Source organism: Dunckerocampus dactyliophorus, chromosome 13 (assembly GCF_027744805.1).
Source record: "Dunckerocampus dactyliophorus isolate RoL2022-P2 chromosome 13, RoL_Ddac_1.1, whole genome shotgun sequence".
NCBI lineage: Eukaryota > Metazoa > Chordata > Actinopteri > Syngnathiformes > Syngnathidae > Dunckerocampus > Dunckerocampus dactyliophorus.
The window spans coordinates 16,932,633-16,950,069 of record NC_072831.1 but is presented as its reverse complement, the minus strand read 5'-3'; positions in this window follow the sequence as shown (position 1 = coordinate 16,950,069).

Sequence of the window (17,437 nt, the reverse complement as noted above, 5' to 3'; positions counted from 1 at the left end):
TGCTGCCTCAGTTTTTAATGCGTTGGTATGCAATTCACTGAGACACTTTTAGTGAGCCTAATGTAGGAGGGTTTTTTGCCTTTGTCGAGTAATTTGTCTAGTACAGCATGCACGGGTTGGACTGTGTGAGAAGCCATGCAATACAATGTTAACCTGATCTGCATAATTTACTTAACGTCTTTAGTTGACTCTTTTTACGGCAGGACGCATGTCATGAACCATATAGTTACAGTGGAACCTCCAAAGCAAGACAAAACTGTCACCATACAACCTATAGAAATTCTACACGGATTGTTTTATGTTCACAATTGCTCATAATGTTATTTTTCAATGTTAATAATAGTTATTTCATACAATGAAAAGCAGAAGTTAACCTGTAAATTGTATATTGTTGGGGTTACTGGTTGATTCTACAATGACAAGCTGCCTGATAAAACCAAAAACCTATACAAATTGCGATATTGACATCTGCGATATACATATCGCATATGCCACGATATTTGCATCGTTTACATGTCCTGTTTGCATTTGCTTGTGTGTAAGACCAGCAAAGCTAAGCTGCAGCGGTATAGCTGCAGCTGTCACCCACACTCGTTTAGCGGCGCGACAACATGGATGCGATGAGATAAGTAGCAACAAAACTACCCTGTGTTCAGCAGGTTACTGAGACCAAAACCCACAGCTCTTAGTCATGCAAATGAGGTGGAGCCAGGGCCAGCCAGAACAATAGATGCTGACAAGCCAGTATCAGAGTCGTTCATACCCAACTACAGGGAGCTACACTTCCCTTTGATCGGAGGTGCTAATGGGAGGAGAGGATTAGACCACCACTCCTCCCAGTTTTAGTGTAAGGAACCAATAGGAGGAGGGCATTGGCACACCAATCCCGCCCCGCCCCACTTGTACTGTATTTAAGGCCTAGGCTACCAGCACTTGTTCGTTCGCTGACGAAGCTCTTCGGATGAGGAGCGAAACGTCAGACACATTCTTCATAGAAGTACAGATGACATCTCAAGAAGCCTTTCCCTCGTTGGACAACTCCTGTATGACTGAGAGCCTACACAGACGAAGAAGTAGCAACAAACTTGTTGCTAAACAGAGCAGTGTGTTTGTTTGAAAGCATTTTCAGTTTAAAAGTGATGCCAACTTGGCAACTCCTAACAACTATCAGGGGGAACATGATGAATTTTCATAGCCAAGATTCACCAACATGGGGTCACCACCCAGGAAGTATATGACGAGTTGGAAAAAAGTTGTGACAGTAACGAAAAACTCCCCATCATCAGGTCAAGAAACAAAAAACTTCAAAAAATACAACACACATTCAGTGATTTTTGTATAATTTTGAATGTATTTTGGATTTTCTTTCATTTCTAGAGCTTTCTATCCAATATTGATATCAGATATCAGTCCGATATCAGCAAAAAAGTCTAGAATCTTTAATATCAGACCTCCAATATGAGCAGTGCATTCAAGTTCCCACTCCAGCACTTCTATCCAGCAGTGCCTGGAAGCCCGCTGATCACAACAGCAGCTGCCAGTGACGTGCGGTGTGCTTCATGACTGGTGAGGCACTGACTCCATTGGAGGTTTTTCGATATTAATACAGATTGCTCATTAAGAGGATAACAAGAAAAGGATGAGAATAATTCACTTCAGTTCAACATTTCTTAAAATTGTTTTCAAATATGTGTTAGTCCCATTTTTTTTTTTTAATGAACCGAAAAACATTTGTGTTCTTACCTTTTATCTGTATGTGAAGTACATGCACCCTATCCTTCTCCAGGAAAAGTTCTGATACTTTGTTGTAAAAGTCTGATCACCTTCTGGTAATCTTGGGTATATTCTCCATCTCTGTCTCCAGCTTCATTCATTCATTCAGCAGAGCATAAAAATATCTTGCATTTTCTTTGCTGCTCTCCAGCTGTCAAAAGCTGTCAAAAAACGCTGGCTTTTCCTCCCCATGGAAAGATGGCAGTGACAAGCACCTTTCAGCTCACACATGCCCCCACCCCTCAAGCTGAAGCAAGCACTGCAAGTACCTCCACATATGACATTTCTCTGTATTTTACAGTCGTCCCTTTTTTATCGCCGTTAATTGGTTCCAGACCTGACTGCAATAAGTGAATTTTTGCGAAGTAGGATTCAAGGGGATTAGGATTCAAGTAGGAATAGTGTTTTTTTTATGTTCTATGGACCATGTATGTGTCTGAAATAAAGTTGATGGTGATGATGATTATTAATTCATTCAACCCTAGCCATTTTTCAAAAGACAACCCCTTCAGTACCGTCCAGTTTAGACGATTTTGACTGATCTTTCAAGGCACAAAGAATGTAGTGTTCTAGTTACAATTTTCACATTTGGAACTGACCCATGTGTGTGCACGCGCGTGTGCATTCGTTAAAATTTCCGGACAACGTGTAACCTTCTGCACGCTACACTCCTCCACGCTCTCTCACTTCCCTCTTTCCTGTCACGTGTGATTAGTCCTTTAACATGATCCCTGCCGAGCTCGTATCAAATACACTTCTGCCACTTTGTGGCCGTTTTTATAGGTACCTCTTTTTGCCTCTGGCTCAAAAAACGTAAAAGACATATAAATACGTTGTTTGCATCAGGCATTTGGGATGATAAAAGCTTATAAATACGTCTCTGGTATTGAATGAGTTAATAATTGGAATGTTTTTGTAGTAAGCATAGAAAACCTGTTTATGACTTTCTAAATACGATTTTTACCATTATTAGAGCCCTGTAGACATGAAATAACACCCCTACAGTCCCTAAATTAAAGAATAAATTAAACTATTACCATTATTTTTTGTTTACAACACTCAACTGCAATGCACAGGCTACGGGTTCACTGCAGGGACATAAGAGACGGCCGCAGCTAGCATAATAAGCGACGGAGCTAACTAGTTAGCCTTTCCAATTTACTTATTCAAAACTTAAGTGTTTGTTTCAAACAGAGTGGGGAAGGAGGACTAAGTAAGTAGCCAAAACCTTACCATTTTCAAACAGAATGGGAGGAAAACTATGTCTGGTCAGACATGCTATGGCTGACCACATGTAGTGTGAAGGTAATGTAATCTAATGTCATGTAACATTACTGAGGCCTAGCAGCCAGAATACTTCATATAATTTGTTTTTCAATATTTTTGACTAATAATAGTCCATAGTCAATCATGAAACAGCGGTCATTTATTAATTCATTAATTTTCGAAAAACCGTGAATGATTCGGATCACGATGCAGCGAGGGACGACTGTATGATGTCACTTACATTAAAGAAATTACATAGACTGTTGTCATGCTGTATAATAAATGTTTCTACAATATTATACAGTATTAAATGGGCGACATACCAGAAACCGGCAGGGGCTGTGATTCAACTCAGTGAGCACTGCACCCAAAACGGTAGACTGGGCTTGTGCACTAAGCCGAGAAGCTGCGGCAGCCTCATCTTAGGGTTCTTCCCTGTATTTGGTGTTAAAAACAATTGGAACCATAGAGAAAATACATTTAGAATACAGTTTTTGGATACAGTTTAATGGGTAAATATCCTTTTTTTAAAATTTCATAATGATAATCCCTTGACTGCACGTCAGTGGCGTGTGTGCTAATGTGCTAGCAAAGTTCAAAGTTCAAAAAGACATCACATCACTACCTATTAGTACTAAAATATGCATATTATAGCACATTTTACAAACTAATTTTTAATTTTAAGTTTTGCCTAAATGAAGCATTTTCAAGCATAAAATGGACTAAATAAACTAAAATGCAAATATTAGGCATTCAGAAGATGCTTTCAAAAAGACGCTGTGAATGATATGTTGTATTGCACACTTGTGAAGAGGTGTCAGTAATGTTACTCTCATATTCGGTGAGAGACACAAATGCCAGACTTCATTGCTGGAACAGCAGGTTTATATTGCAGGTTTGAACTATCTCACAACAGGCACAATAATCCCAAATTAAAATCCCTAATAAAAAACAGGCTATTGTTGCTTCAGGAAACTACACCAAGCTAAAAGTCATCTCTGAACCCCCGACATCACTTCCTGTCCACCCGCCACTCTGTTCCTCTAGGAAACATATTTATAGCAACACACACTCTTATTTATTCCTTAAGTAGCTTCTTTACTTTTATTATGTTGACTATATTGGGTAATAAGAGTGCAAAGGTTACCATGCAGTGTTAGTTCATCTCTAGAGAGCTCTAATAATGTATTTAGAAGGTCGTAAATAGGTTTTCTATACTCTAACTACAATACAGAAATATTTGACTTACAAATAAGAAATCCTACTTCGCAGAAATTCTGTTGTCACAGTCGGGTCTGGAACCAATTAACGGCAATAAATGAGGGATTACTGTTAGTAATTAAAGTATGTATGATTTGTGTTGATACCCAATTTGATTCAAATCAGTATCAACTGAGACTCAAAGCTGCAGTATTGGTAACAGTTTAATTTATTTCGACCATACATGCAGTTAACATTGAATGAGTCATGTTGCAATTCACAATTCCACGTGTCTGAAAAAGAGCAGGAAGAAGCAGAGTTCATTTAATCCCACCCCCTCTCTGTATCACATCAACTGCTAATACATATGTTCACTTTCTGTATTAAACATGCACTAATTCACTATTTACACATTATTCTTCCATATTTTTAAAAAATATTTTTTAAACAAAAAAAACAATACAAACAAAACTTCCTCTTTGATATCTACATCCACCTCCTTTGACTATAGGAAGTTGTCAATTTGTTGCTTTGTTGAAGGAACATCCATTTCATCTGGTTCTCCTCTGTTTTGGACTGCCCTGTCTTTGAGCCTGGGTATAATTCCTGCGCTTTACACAATGCAACACAGTCATAAAAACAGAAATAAAATGCAAATACACAACAGCACAGACAACATCATTCGAAAACACAGGCTGTATTTCAAAAGCCTGTTTGAATATGTGTCTTTAGCTGTGATTTAAGGTGGAAGAGAGTTCCAGAGCCTAGGAGCAGATACAGTAAATTTGCAATCTCCCCATTTCTTATATTTGGACCTGGGGACCACTAGAGTCATGGAGGAGCAAAGTGCCCTAAGTGGCAGGTAAACAGTCAGCAGGTTGGATATGTAGGATGGTGCACGACCGTTATTGGCCTTGAAACAAACAAAAGCACCTTAAAATCCACCCTGAGTTGAACTGGCAGCCAGTGTAGAGAGAAGAGAATGGGGCTAAAATGGACATGTTTTGAGGTGTTGGAGAGGAGACGAGCAGCAGGATTGTGTACCAGTTGAAGTCTGCTGAGAAGGGATTGATTTAGTCCAATATAGAGTAGTAGTAATCAATCCTGGAACTGATGAAGGTACAAATAGCTTTTTCAAGGTCAGTACTGGACGGAAAAGGTTTGACTTTTGACAGGAGCCTAAGCTGGAAGAAACTTGCTTTCACAACAGCATTCACCTGTTTGTCAAATTTCAGGTTGGAGTTAAAAATAACACCCAAGTTCCTAATGACACATATGCACGATTGATGGGCTACAACTATTAGGTCATTTTAAATACAATAATAATAGTAATAGTAGTATAGTAATAGTGTGGAGAAAACAAATATAGAATAATAGTTAAAAAAAAAATTGGGACAATGTTAGATTCCAAAAGTTGAATAACCTTTGATAATCTGGTGTTGTGTCACCATGAGGCCATGTTGTTTACCCTTTTTTTTTAGCTCCTGACCATCCGATCCTGACCACCTGACCACCCGATCACGCTTGGTTTCTAGGGCTGTACACCCCTTAGCACTTATCCCTTACCCCTTGGTTTAAGGAGAACTGGGACACCACTTGATTCCTGTGAACATGCAAAACCTAGGGGAATTGGGATTCAGCCTGAATGTGCGGTTCCAATCCTGCCTGGTGGACTCCCACTTCATATTATGTGCATTATCATTGACAGTAGCCATGCCATACAATAGCTCACAGTCTGATAGACTTCTGATAGACTCCCTCTTCCTTTTCTCTGAAGGAGAAATATCGCCACGTTTTAATCTCGCGAGATCTCGTAACACCCCTCGTAGGCCTTTTTGAGTCGTTCCCGTATTTGTGTAAAATTGAAACAAAACGTAGCTAAAAGAGCCCTTCAGAGTTCACATATCTACATATCGGTGCTGTCTGCTCAATATCGTTACGTCACTCGACGTCACAGGCAATTGAATATGCTTGCACTGAATTCATGTAATCAATTTGCCTACTGGTGATGTTTGTTGCCATTCTATTGGTCCTGTCCTTGACTGTCTTTGCAGGGAGAGGCATGTCTTTACTTTTCTGAATAATTTCCTGTTTATTTTTAAATTCAGAGAATAGATACTCTGATATTTGCATGCACAAATGTTTTATGTATTGTCCATCTGTGAATGGCTTCACCCTCCTTAGAGTCTCATGTGCAGCCGCAACACTAGCAGCTGTAGTTGAATTTGGAGCGTTCATCCATTTCTTGAAAGCTCCATTTCTCTGCTCTGCTCAGCCTTCCGTAGTAGTTCAGAAATTGCTCTCCTTTTACGCCCATCTGCAGTTGGTTGCTTTTCAGAAAAAGCTCAGGGCTTGTTTTGAAAATGTTTTTCAATGTAAAATTTTTTATTTTTTGCTCATTTCCCGCCACATATCAAGCACACGGATAAACCAGTGTCACTGGCATTGAAGACAAAGGAATATGTGCATTCAGAATTAAACTCTCTATTTTCCTTTTTCTTTTGGGGGGCGGATATACAGTATTAATGGTTATGGATAGCTTATGGTGGGGTAGCACATTCACCAAAACATCTTTATTGTGTCTCACTGCACACACTGGCACTCCACCCACGTCCCTTGGTCATCCAATCAGCAGCCAGAAAGCAGTCTAGATGCATTCACGGACTTTCGGTGATTCGGATATTTCTTTTTTTGAAAAATGCACATTTCCTTCATTTAGATGTTAAAAAATGAAGCTTGGTGGAGGGAGCTGTAAAAAGGAGGATTAAGAGCAACAAGGAGGCTCCGGAGCTTTGGCGTGCTGACCCCTGATCTATACCGTATTTTTTAACACAGTTTTTACATCGCTCACATTTCAGCAACCATTTTATTGTTAGGGATTAGGGTTGTCTTAGAACAGTTGAGTGTTTGACGATTCCATTCGGAGGAGTGTGATTCCACTATAAATCATCAGCTATCAAACCACCTGAACCATGTTGTAGACGCTATGCTTTCTTTGCACTGTTCTCTTTACTTGTCTTGCTGCTGTAACAAGTAAATTTCCCCGCTGTGGGATAAATAAAGTACATACAATACAATACAATACAAATCATATGAAAATGTGATGTAATCAAGATTGTACCATTCTGACTACATGGGGGTGCTCACAGCAGAGGCTGAGCATATATTTTTCCATAGAATGTCTTTGTTTTTGTTATAAATAGCCTATTTTGATACAAATTCAGCCTCATGACTAAACAGGGGAGTACTGGACAATGCAATTGTGCTAGACGACGGCCACACACTTTGAGCTGAAACAAAACAGCGAGAACAGCGGCTGAAACAGGCAAGACGAGAGGTGGAGGACTGTGCATCTATGTGAACTGAGTCACTAAATAAAGTTACTGTTGTTGCACACTTACCATGTGTATTTGTTTATCTGAGTATTTTAGCCTTTTTCTTTGAGATGGAAAAGTTTATATATATATATATATATATATATATATATATATATATATATACAGTATATTTGACTATTACTCAATTGTGAACAAAATCGAACCAATCAATTTCGTCTATGAAACTCTTTAGTTGAAGCCAGCCCTATAAGGGACAATACTATACAAATTACACTTAGACATGACGTAGAGTTATCAGTGTACACTCCTAAAGCAGTATAGATTCACATTTGCGTCACGAAGGTTGACGCTAAATAACTAGTCCATTTCAAGTGTGATATAGAGCTGAATTTTTATGTACAACTGTGATCATGATTAACATAATGATTCACATATTTATTTAAATTCATTTAGCACTCTTGCATGAATCCACATAAGCATAAAACATACATCTTACGAAAGGTGCTTTAAGTCAGTTAATTGTCATTTCCATCACTCTCACTTTTTTTTTTAGTCTGCTGATAGAAGAATGTCAAACAGATACCTGATGCTCATTATCAGCACCCAGGTCCGACAGATTCCATGTGTTGCCATGTCAAGCACCACATGTTATTCCTGAAAAAGGTGAGACAATTCATAAATCAAAAAGCATAAACACTAAAATCAGAGAACCTGATATTGCCAGTGTCCCTCATCCCCGACACCTGAGAGCAAAAAGCTTGTGTGATGGTTATTGGAATGCACTCGGCACCAGTAACAACCTTCAATTGGTCTGAGTATTGTCCCGTGTCTTGACGGACAGCCAATCTGATCCTCCGGCTCAGGGCCGGTGACATTTTTTGGATCTAACACTTTTTTTTCTTACATAACCCTCAGGATCTTTTAAGAAGTTTAAAATGACTGTCTTATTGCGTCCAACCTCAGCAGCAATGACACGCTGCAAGAGGCCTTGCTTATGCAGCTCAGCAGTCTGACCGCGTTCAAAGAGAGAAAGCTTTTTTGCCTTTGCAATCGAGAGATCACGACAGTGTGAATAGCTGACAGAAAATTACATTGAATCCATATTTTTACCACCACTTTGGCATTTAAAGGCTGTGGTTTAAAACTTGTAATCAGCTGGTGAACAGCCTATTTCAGTTAAATGGTTGTTTGCAATAAATTGTTTACTAATTTTTTTTTGTTTCACTCCCATTTATTCTTTTTTTAAATTTGCAAAATGTAAATTCTTGAGATTTTTCAACTGCTCTTAAAATTTTCATCACAGGAGTATATAATCGGCATTCAGAAGATGCACTCAAAGACGCTGTAAATGATATGTAGTATTCTACACTGGTCACTAAGTGGCAGTTACTGTAAAGTTTGATGAGACACAAACACCAGACTTGATTTCCGGAACAACAGGCTTTTATTGCAGGATTAAATGATCTCACAACAGGCACAATATACCCTAATAAACACAAAGGCTACTCTAGCTGCAGTAACACAGCCAGGCTTAAACTCAACTCTGACCCCCGACATCACTTCCTGTCTGCCCGCCACTCAGCTCCCCTAGGCAACACGTTTACAGCACCACACAACACTTATGTCTTAAATTGCTTATTTTCTCTTATTATGTCTACTATATTGGTTAATCCGAGTGTAAACGTGATTATAGGGGTGTTTAAAAAACGTATTTAGAAGGTTGTAAACAAGTTTTCTATGCACACTTTTACACTCGGATTAACCAATATAGTAGACATTATCAGAGAAAATTTTGTGTATATATATATGTTTATATGTATGTATGTATGTTTCTCATTGTGCCTTTTGCTCTATTTTTACAATTTTTGCTGTTTTTTAAATTTTATTTTGTTTCTGCCACGGGCCTCGGATGGCGCCCGAGCCCCACTTTGGCCACCCCTACTTTTGTGGATCATTGTTGGGTTCAGTCTTGTGGCGTCCGCTCTATGAGAGAGAAACTGGTCAATGTGTTACGGTAGTTAACCCTAGCGAGAACGAAGATTTTATTGGAGGTACACGTCAATGGAGTTATATTTGTGCCATAATTTTGAGGTGGCAAAGGCAGATTTTGAGCCATATTAACGTGCAATAACTACTGTTGTGTGCTCAGGCACATCGCTGCACTCTGTCACTCCCTCTCATTCTCTCTCTTGACCCCTCTGTATGCTGCTGACCCAACCTTTTTGCTAGCGTGGCGAGGCGAGCCGGTGTACGTGCACTGGTATCTCTGGCCAGGTTTTTGGGGCTGGGCTCCTGGGGGGAGCTTGCAGGTTACTGCTTGGAGAGCAGCAAGGCGTACGGGCATATTCAGTCAAAATGCTTGCCTGATGGTCACTCCGCGGTAGGGAAGGGCATTGATGTAATAATACATTTTGGGACTGGCATAGTCACAAAGATCGACTAGTGGTTCGTGATTGACGGGTTGGTGACCCCTGCTATACAGGTTACTGACTGACACTGTCCGCGCATTTTTTATTTACTACAACTGCTAAATAATCTGCCATGGGGCAAAGAAAGTTGCAAGTGCCAGCAATTTGATAAAGAAGATGAGAAACACTATTGAATCCTATCCTGCCAGGATGTAGAGGTATACTATACTAAGGTTGTGAACGATAAACTGATGTGATTGGATACCCGGTTTGGCGAACGAACGATTCAGCTGCGCCGGTATCAGCCTCTCGTATCGATTAGAATCAGCCAGAAATCTTCAGATTAATCGATTGTGGAGACGCGCACCGGGTATCGCGAGAGAAGCGATTTACAGAGTGTCTTATAAACAACGAAAGGATTGTCGCGCATGCTCCATAGCTAACCGTGGCTGAAGACAAGAATGGATGTAAATAGTACCAGCTAGCGCGCCTGCCAGCTCGTCACCACCTAGCTAGTCACCGCGGAAGATTTTCAACACATCACCAAAAAAAACACAACTAAAGTTTGGAACATCTTTTGATTTTAGATGAAGGGAGCAAAACTTGACCAGCCAGACCAACAGTATGGTATCATTTTTGCTTTGTAACTTGTTTAGATTGAAATGTTGCACCTTGGTTAACTCCCTGGAGTGTTGAAAACTTTGTCTTAAATGTTGCACACTTACTATTGTGACATTTTTTGTATGGGATTGTTTGCTTTTCCAACCTAACAGCATTTTCATTGCACCATGTGACATAGGCTGTGTTCACACTGCAGGTGCTCATATGTGACCTGTATCTGATTTTTTTCATGTCATTGTGAACAGCACAATTCTTTTCAAATGGGACTCAGGCCTCATTTGTGGATGTAAATCCGATATGTACGCAATGCGACTGCAGTATGAACGGTCAGGTCGCATATATCCGACCTACACGTCATCGAAAGGCGTGTATTGCCATGCTTACTCGATGTAGGCAGTCATGGAAAGGTGTGGTTTATCATGCAAGACTTGGATAAAGATACTCACCCGTGTAGGCAAAATTTTCCTTCTCATCCGAAAATTATTTTTAAAAGGTGTTCGTGAAGCAGCTCTCGTGTCTCACCACTCCTGCTTCAGACATACAGTACACCCACACGCACCTTGGAACAGACGCAGCAGCAAGTTGTCCCCAAACTGCCATCGCCAAAATTCTTGCCCTCTTTCTTCTTCATCTCCTACACGGAATCATTTGGTTGAGAAAATATTGACTCTCATTGCACAAAATCCTTGAAATTTCCACAAACGTCTTAAGGAGCGCATGCTATTAATGTGTGGAATGATACTGAAATATTGATACTTCGGGATACCAGCTAAGGTCTATTCTGACATCAAAATAGTGATACTTTTGATACTTCAGATATGTGATTTTGTAAGTTGTTTTTTTCTGATGTTTTATATTAGCTTGGCTGGTGGAGTTATCTGCATAAACGCTGAAAATGGTCCTATGTCGCAATCTTAAAGAATCCTTTAAAAAAAAATTCCTGGATCCAGACGGTGATCCAGATCGCCCCCAAAATTTGATCAGTTCTTCCATATCCCATTTTTGACAATCCTTGAAAATTTCATCCAAATCCATTCAGAACTTTTCAAGGTATTTTGAACACAAACAAGCAGACAAGCAGAAACACGGGAAAAAAACAACCTCCGCACTGCACTTGCACATTGCGCTGCGCTTGGCGGAGGCAATAACCTCTGCGGCCAGTCTACGGCTCAAAACTCAGCACATCACACACGCGCCCTCCGTGCCTTTCTTGCGTTTTTTGCACATAGATCGTCCGTAGGAGCCTGTACGACTGGTTGTGACCTAGGCTTTAAGGGAGAATTCGGAACTAAGCATTTAATAGAGTAACTATGTTTTGCAATCAAAGCTTTCGTGCTTCTTGGCATGCTCACCACCAGTCTTCCATATTTCCATGTTGCTGTTGGGTAACTTTATGACGCAAAAAAATCATTGCTTTATTTGATGACTTTTGACTGTCCATTTTCTTCTTGATGACGTTCCAGAGGTTTTCAATCCAGGGTGTACGCCGCCTCTCGCCCAAAGTCAGCTGGGATGGGCTTCAGCATACGTGCGACCCTAGTGAGGATAAGCGGCATAGAAAAAAGATGGATGGATACTCTGTAGATTGGGCTGGCCATGACAGTGTCATGATCTGGTGGTCCCAAATCCATACCATCACTTAGCTGTGTGTGGCATAGAACCTTGTGCTGGAAGACAACAAAATCTTCAGGGTCAACATACGTACCTCACCAATTTCAGTCTTGCTGAAGCACCCCCAGATCATCACAGATCCTCCACAAAATTTCACAGTAAGTGTGAGACACTTTTTTTTGTTTGTTTTTTTACAGAAAAATTAGAGTGGGCTCTTTTTTTTCCAGAGCTGTATTTTGACTGAAGTTAGCAAAAATAGCTCATTAAAGTTGTATTTTTTGGTGATACAATGCCATGGTTATTAATGTAAGAACTTCAGAGATTTTGCTTATTATCAAGAAAACCACAGAAATGGCTACAATCTCTAAACTCTTATGGGCTATTTTTTGTTGCTGTCATTATATTTGTCCAAGCAAATGTTCCTTTAGTTGTACCAGACATTAAAATTACCAATAAATTGGAGAAGCAAGGGTGGTCTAGTCATTTTTTCCATGACAGTATTTGCAATATTTGACTGTCATCTTCAGAAATTTCAAAATACTAATGCTGTAAAATAATAATGTTCAATTTTTTTTTTCATCTGTCATATAAATGAGATGTTTATGGAAAAAATAGAGAATTGCATGAATAAGTTAGCTACAGAGAACTCTGTGTGAGCCTTCAACCACATAACCTGACCAGGTCTGTGTACTTTGCAGACTCTGCTGTTTCTCTAATCTCAACATTTAGCAAAGTCAAGAACCTTGACATGCACTCTGGTTGCACCAAACTGCCTCTAAGCTGGCTGCTAGTCATGTGCAGCACTTAAACCTCCACCCCGGTAATGCTATGATTTAGAAACTGCACCATCAGCATCTCTCTCTGTCTATATTTTGCTTTGTGCAAGGAAGTGAGACCAGACTGCTAATACTGCGTGGATCGAATACAATCCCTCAATCTGTCGATTTCATTTAAGTCAAGATGTTTCATATTTAACATAAAATGCAATTGTGGTAATAGTATAATTTCACTGGCAATACAAATGCTTCTAGTGTTAAAGCTGCTGTAAGTCACTGTTATCTTGTTTTTTGGTTAACTTTGACAATTTACGTCAACATTTTGCCTCGGTTTGCGTACCAAATGGCTCGTGTCTTAAATGTTTTATTTTTAAATCACAAAACGTCCTTAGCAGCCTGTTAGCTTGGTAATACGTGGAAACAGGATCCGGAACTCATTTCTGTCGCCCGTCTATTATGTCACCAGCGGTTGACTCTATAGTTCTTTGCTAACTAGAGCAGTTATACCGTAAGACTCAAAAGTCTTAACACAACACATTTTATAGATTTACAACTATAGTTTTACATGCTGAAATATAAATATAAATGAAGAATGAAAGGGATAAATGAAAAATTACGGTTTTGCGTGTTTTGAGTTATTTCTTGAATTCAATAGTGTTTCTCACCTTCTTTATGAAATGCTGTCACTTGCAACTTTCCTTGGCTCCATTTTGGGTTATTTTGAAGCCGCAATCAAAAGAAATGCAGAGACTTGAGGTGAGAAACTACTGAATCCAAGAAATAACTCAAAGCAAAACACAAAGGTGGTGTCCTTGTTGATCTTGCTGTCACATCGCTGTCTTTGTCAACAATCACGTCTTCAAAGACGGTAAAAGGAGCCTTAAATGTTGAGTTATCCCTTTCGTTCATCATTTGTGTTTCAAATTATTTTCTGCATGCAAAACTATAATTGTAAAGCTATAAAGACCTGTTTGTGTTAACATTTTTATCTTTCTACGGCGGGTTAATTGAATTTACATTATTACTTATGGGAAAAATGTGTTTGGTTAGAGTACATTTCGGTTTGAGTCTGACCTTCTGGAACGGCTTAATCACGCCACTGTACATTTTTAATTGTTGGTTTAGCTTATGAAAATAATTCAAATTTAAGGGAAAAGTAGCTCATTGAACCATCACTTGGATCGCATGGACTAACATCAATATGTGAAACTGTTAAAGACAACACTTGTTACCCTTTTCTTAAGCTCCATGGAACATCGTGGTTTTGCTTGCAGGGATTCACTTTCTTCCTGTTCCTGTTTGAAGGCTCAGAAGTCATCCTTGGGAGGCTGAACAACACATTTTAGAAGTTCTCACTCACTTGCTGAACTTTCTATGGAGATTTTCTGTGTTTTCACACTCCAGCAATAATATATATAAAATACACTCCTACACCTCGCTGCCCTCTCCAAAGCTTAGAAATCAATTCAGTCAGTCATTGACTTTTCCCATACTCATTCCTTCAACCAAGGGGGGCTGTGGGTCGAAATGTTTAAATGCTGCATGCCATGCCCCTCTGTTGTGCTCATTCTGTCTTGATTGACCTCATTGAAAAGTTTGAACTCTTGCTAATATCGACTCCCCTGCTTCTTTTCATGGTGTTAGCATCCTTCAGATACCCTTCCCTCCTCTTGCAGCTTTCAACTCAAGGACTCCCCCTGTAGGCACATGCTCACAACTGCACGAAAATGCCAACCTTTTCATTTGACGCCATCTTATCACTTTATACCTTCTTCAAGGTTACTTTTTTTGGAGGCAAATGTTATTATTGATAGGACATAATGGACACTAAAATGAATCATTAAGATAGATTTGTTCCAATAAAAAGTAACCCTCATTGGTCCCCCAGTTAATACAGGGGGACATATTTAGAAGAGACATGAAAACTGTTTCATATGAGATGAAGTAAGATGACGTAAGAAAAGTAAAACATCCATTTGGCTGAGGACGTTTGCCTCACTGCCCTCTTTGCTGTGATGGACTCTGGCTGGGTTAAGACTTCCCACGAGGACCTCTCTTCAGTTCTATTGTTCACTTTCACTGAAGTGAATTAGCCGGATCATTTTTTGTCCCCCTATCCTATTGCGCCACACTGTGGACGTTTTCAGTCTTTCTGCTTTGTTGTTCTCTCTTTTCCCTTGTAAGTTGGAAATTGAAAGCCTTGCAGACTTTTTGCACCAAGAAATAAACCGGAAGTGTGTTGTAAAGTATCCTTAAAAAATCACGTCAGCGCAATGTTTTTTTTAAGGAAACTGCTGGAAAGAAATCAACTTGCATTGACAAACACTTCAAGGCAACCTCAGCAGGACGCCAACTAAAGACCTCTGCTGCCATCTTGTGGCTGCTGTGCGCATACATTTTATGACTTCTCTTTCCATCACTCTCTCTCTCTTTTAATATCGGCACTGTGGCGAATCTAATCTGGATCTCTTTAAGGCAATAAAACCCAGATAGCTTCCTTTTCAATGAAAAATCGCTGCTTTATATACCTTTGAAATCCTCGTTTATTTGCCGATGTGAGCGATAGAAAAAAAAGATTCATGTCGAAGTTCAAATAGGCAGATTGGCGAAGATCCACGGTGTTCTAAGTGCATATTTCCTCCAGTATTGTATTCCCTAGTTATATGTATATTAGTGTTATCCACACAGTTTGAGCCGCGCTGCATGCAAACATGCTTGATTTGCCACAAGCAACCCAGTGCAGTTCTCAATAAATCTTAGCCTGGCGCTGGAATGAGAGAGCGCTATATGTTAATACATTAACATTCATCAAAACAATTGTACGGTATACATGCATATAACAACTCACGCAGGAGTTGCATTTATTTGAAAGAGTCGAATTTATGTAGAAGAATGTGAAAATAAATAAAGATGTTAGAGGTTGACCCTCCTCAAAGCCTCTCAAGTTATTTTTATGAAGCGTGCATGGAATAAACGTATAGTTAAATATTAGATAGAATTTAAAAAAAACATGTGGTTTTTATATTTTTGGCAAAAAAAATCACTCCCATGCTTAAGCTGGCAAAAAATAATACAAGTCAACAACAATAACACATTTCACTCCGCATGGGTTTCCTCGGCTCTTGTAGTTTTGTAGTTTAGAAACGAGGCATATTAATGCGGCTAAGAGCAAAGGCAAACATGGAAGAAACAGAGTCTGGTTTTAAAAATAGTTTTTGCGCTGTGTTACACGCTTTTTCGGGCAGACAATAATCCGCCTTTGACTTTTGTGAAACGGGAGGATGGAAGCAGAGGAGAAATGAGAGGGCTCTTGTTGGCATAGCTCTATCAAGGAAGAAGGACTCCCTGTTATCTGTGAATAGAGCTTCTTCTTTGGACCAGAATAGATATAGCACGAATTTTTAATTCGTTTTTCTTTGAGAGACAACAATGCTTTACTTGAAAGCGCGACACAATTTGGGTTTTGTGAAAGATCTCCTTTTTTTCCACCCCTCCTTGTCCGAGCCCAGCTGCCCATATGGGATGCAACGTGTGTAGTAAAAGATCACAATGACACCGAGTGACAGGCGGGACAAAAAGCCCAAAGATACATCTCCCTGACTCTGAACAGCACCAACAAACTCTCTGACACACTTTCTTTCTTTCCTCCTTTTTCCACTGTCTGCATCCCTGTGCCGCTGCTTGGTAACATGCACGCCTCCAACATCCAGCAGAACCGAGCCGAGGCTTTTGTCTCCGAGCTGAGTCCTGTCCTGTATTGTGCAATGATAGAGTCGACCGAATTTTATCACACCTGCCCTTTCTAGGCCACTTTATTCCATTCAAAAGTAGACTATTCTGCTAAAAACCATACCTTAAACAACAAATGTCTCTATCAAAAGCAAAGAAGCTTGAATTATTTAACCTTACAAGCTCACCCGTTGTCGGAACAAATGCTGCAAAAGCAGTAGCCCCCTTGAGACGCAGTTCTGTCAATAATTAGCAAATCTGTCCAATTTAGCTGTTTGTTCAGTGATGATAGGGGCGGCTCTAACATCTGTTGGGAGATTTTTTGAGCCAGGCCAAACAAAATGCATAGATTTTTTTTAAACTCTTCTACGAGGTTATATTGACTGAAGTCAGATAATCCACACAGTGTGCTCATTTGCGAGTCATTCGTGCTTGTTCTGCTTAGGGAGTAATGGTGCAAATTGTGTTTGACAGGGAATAACATTTCTACGGTTGTTCGTATTACGCGTGTTTAGAGAGCTGTGGGCTTCTTGGCTGTGTTCACCAAATGTTATTGATTTATTTCTTCTCTGGTTTGCAAGTTACCCGCGTTTAACAAGATAACACCGCATTCATTGCATTAAACTACTTTATGCACAAGGCCAGGGAGGGCTGTGCAGATGCTGACAAAAAGGAGAGCTTTTGACATAAAAGCTTCTTGTGTGGAGAAGCCCTC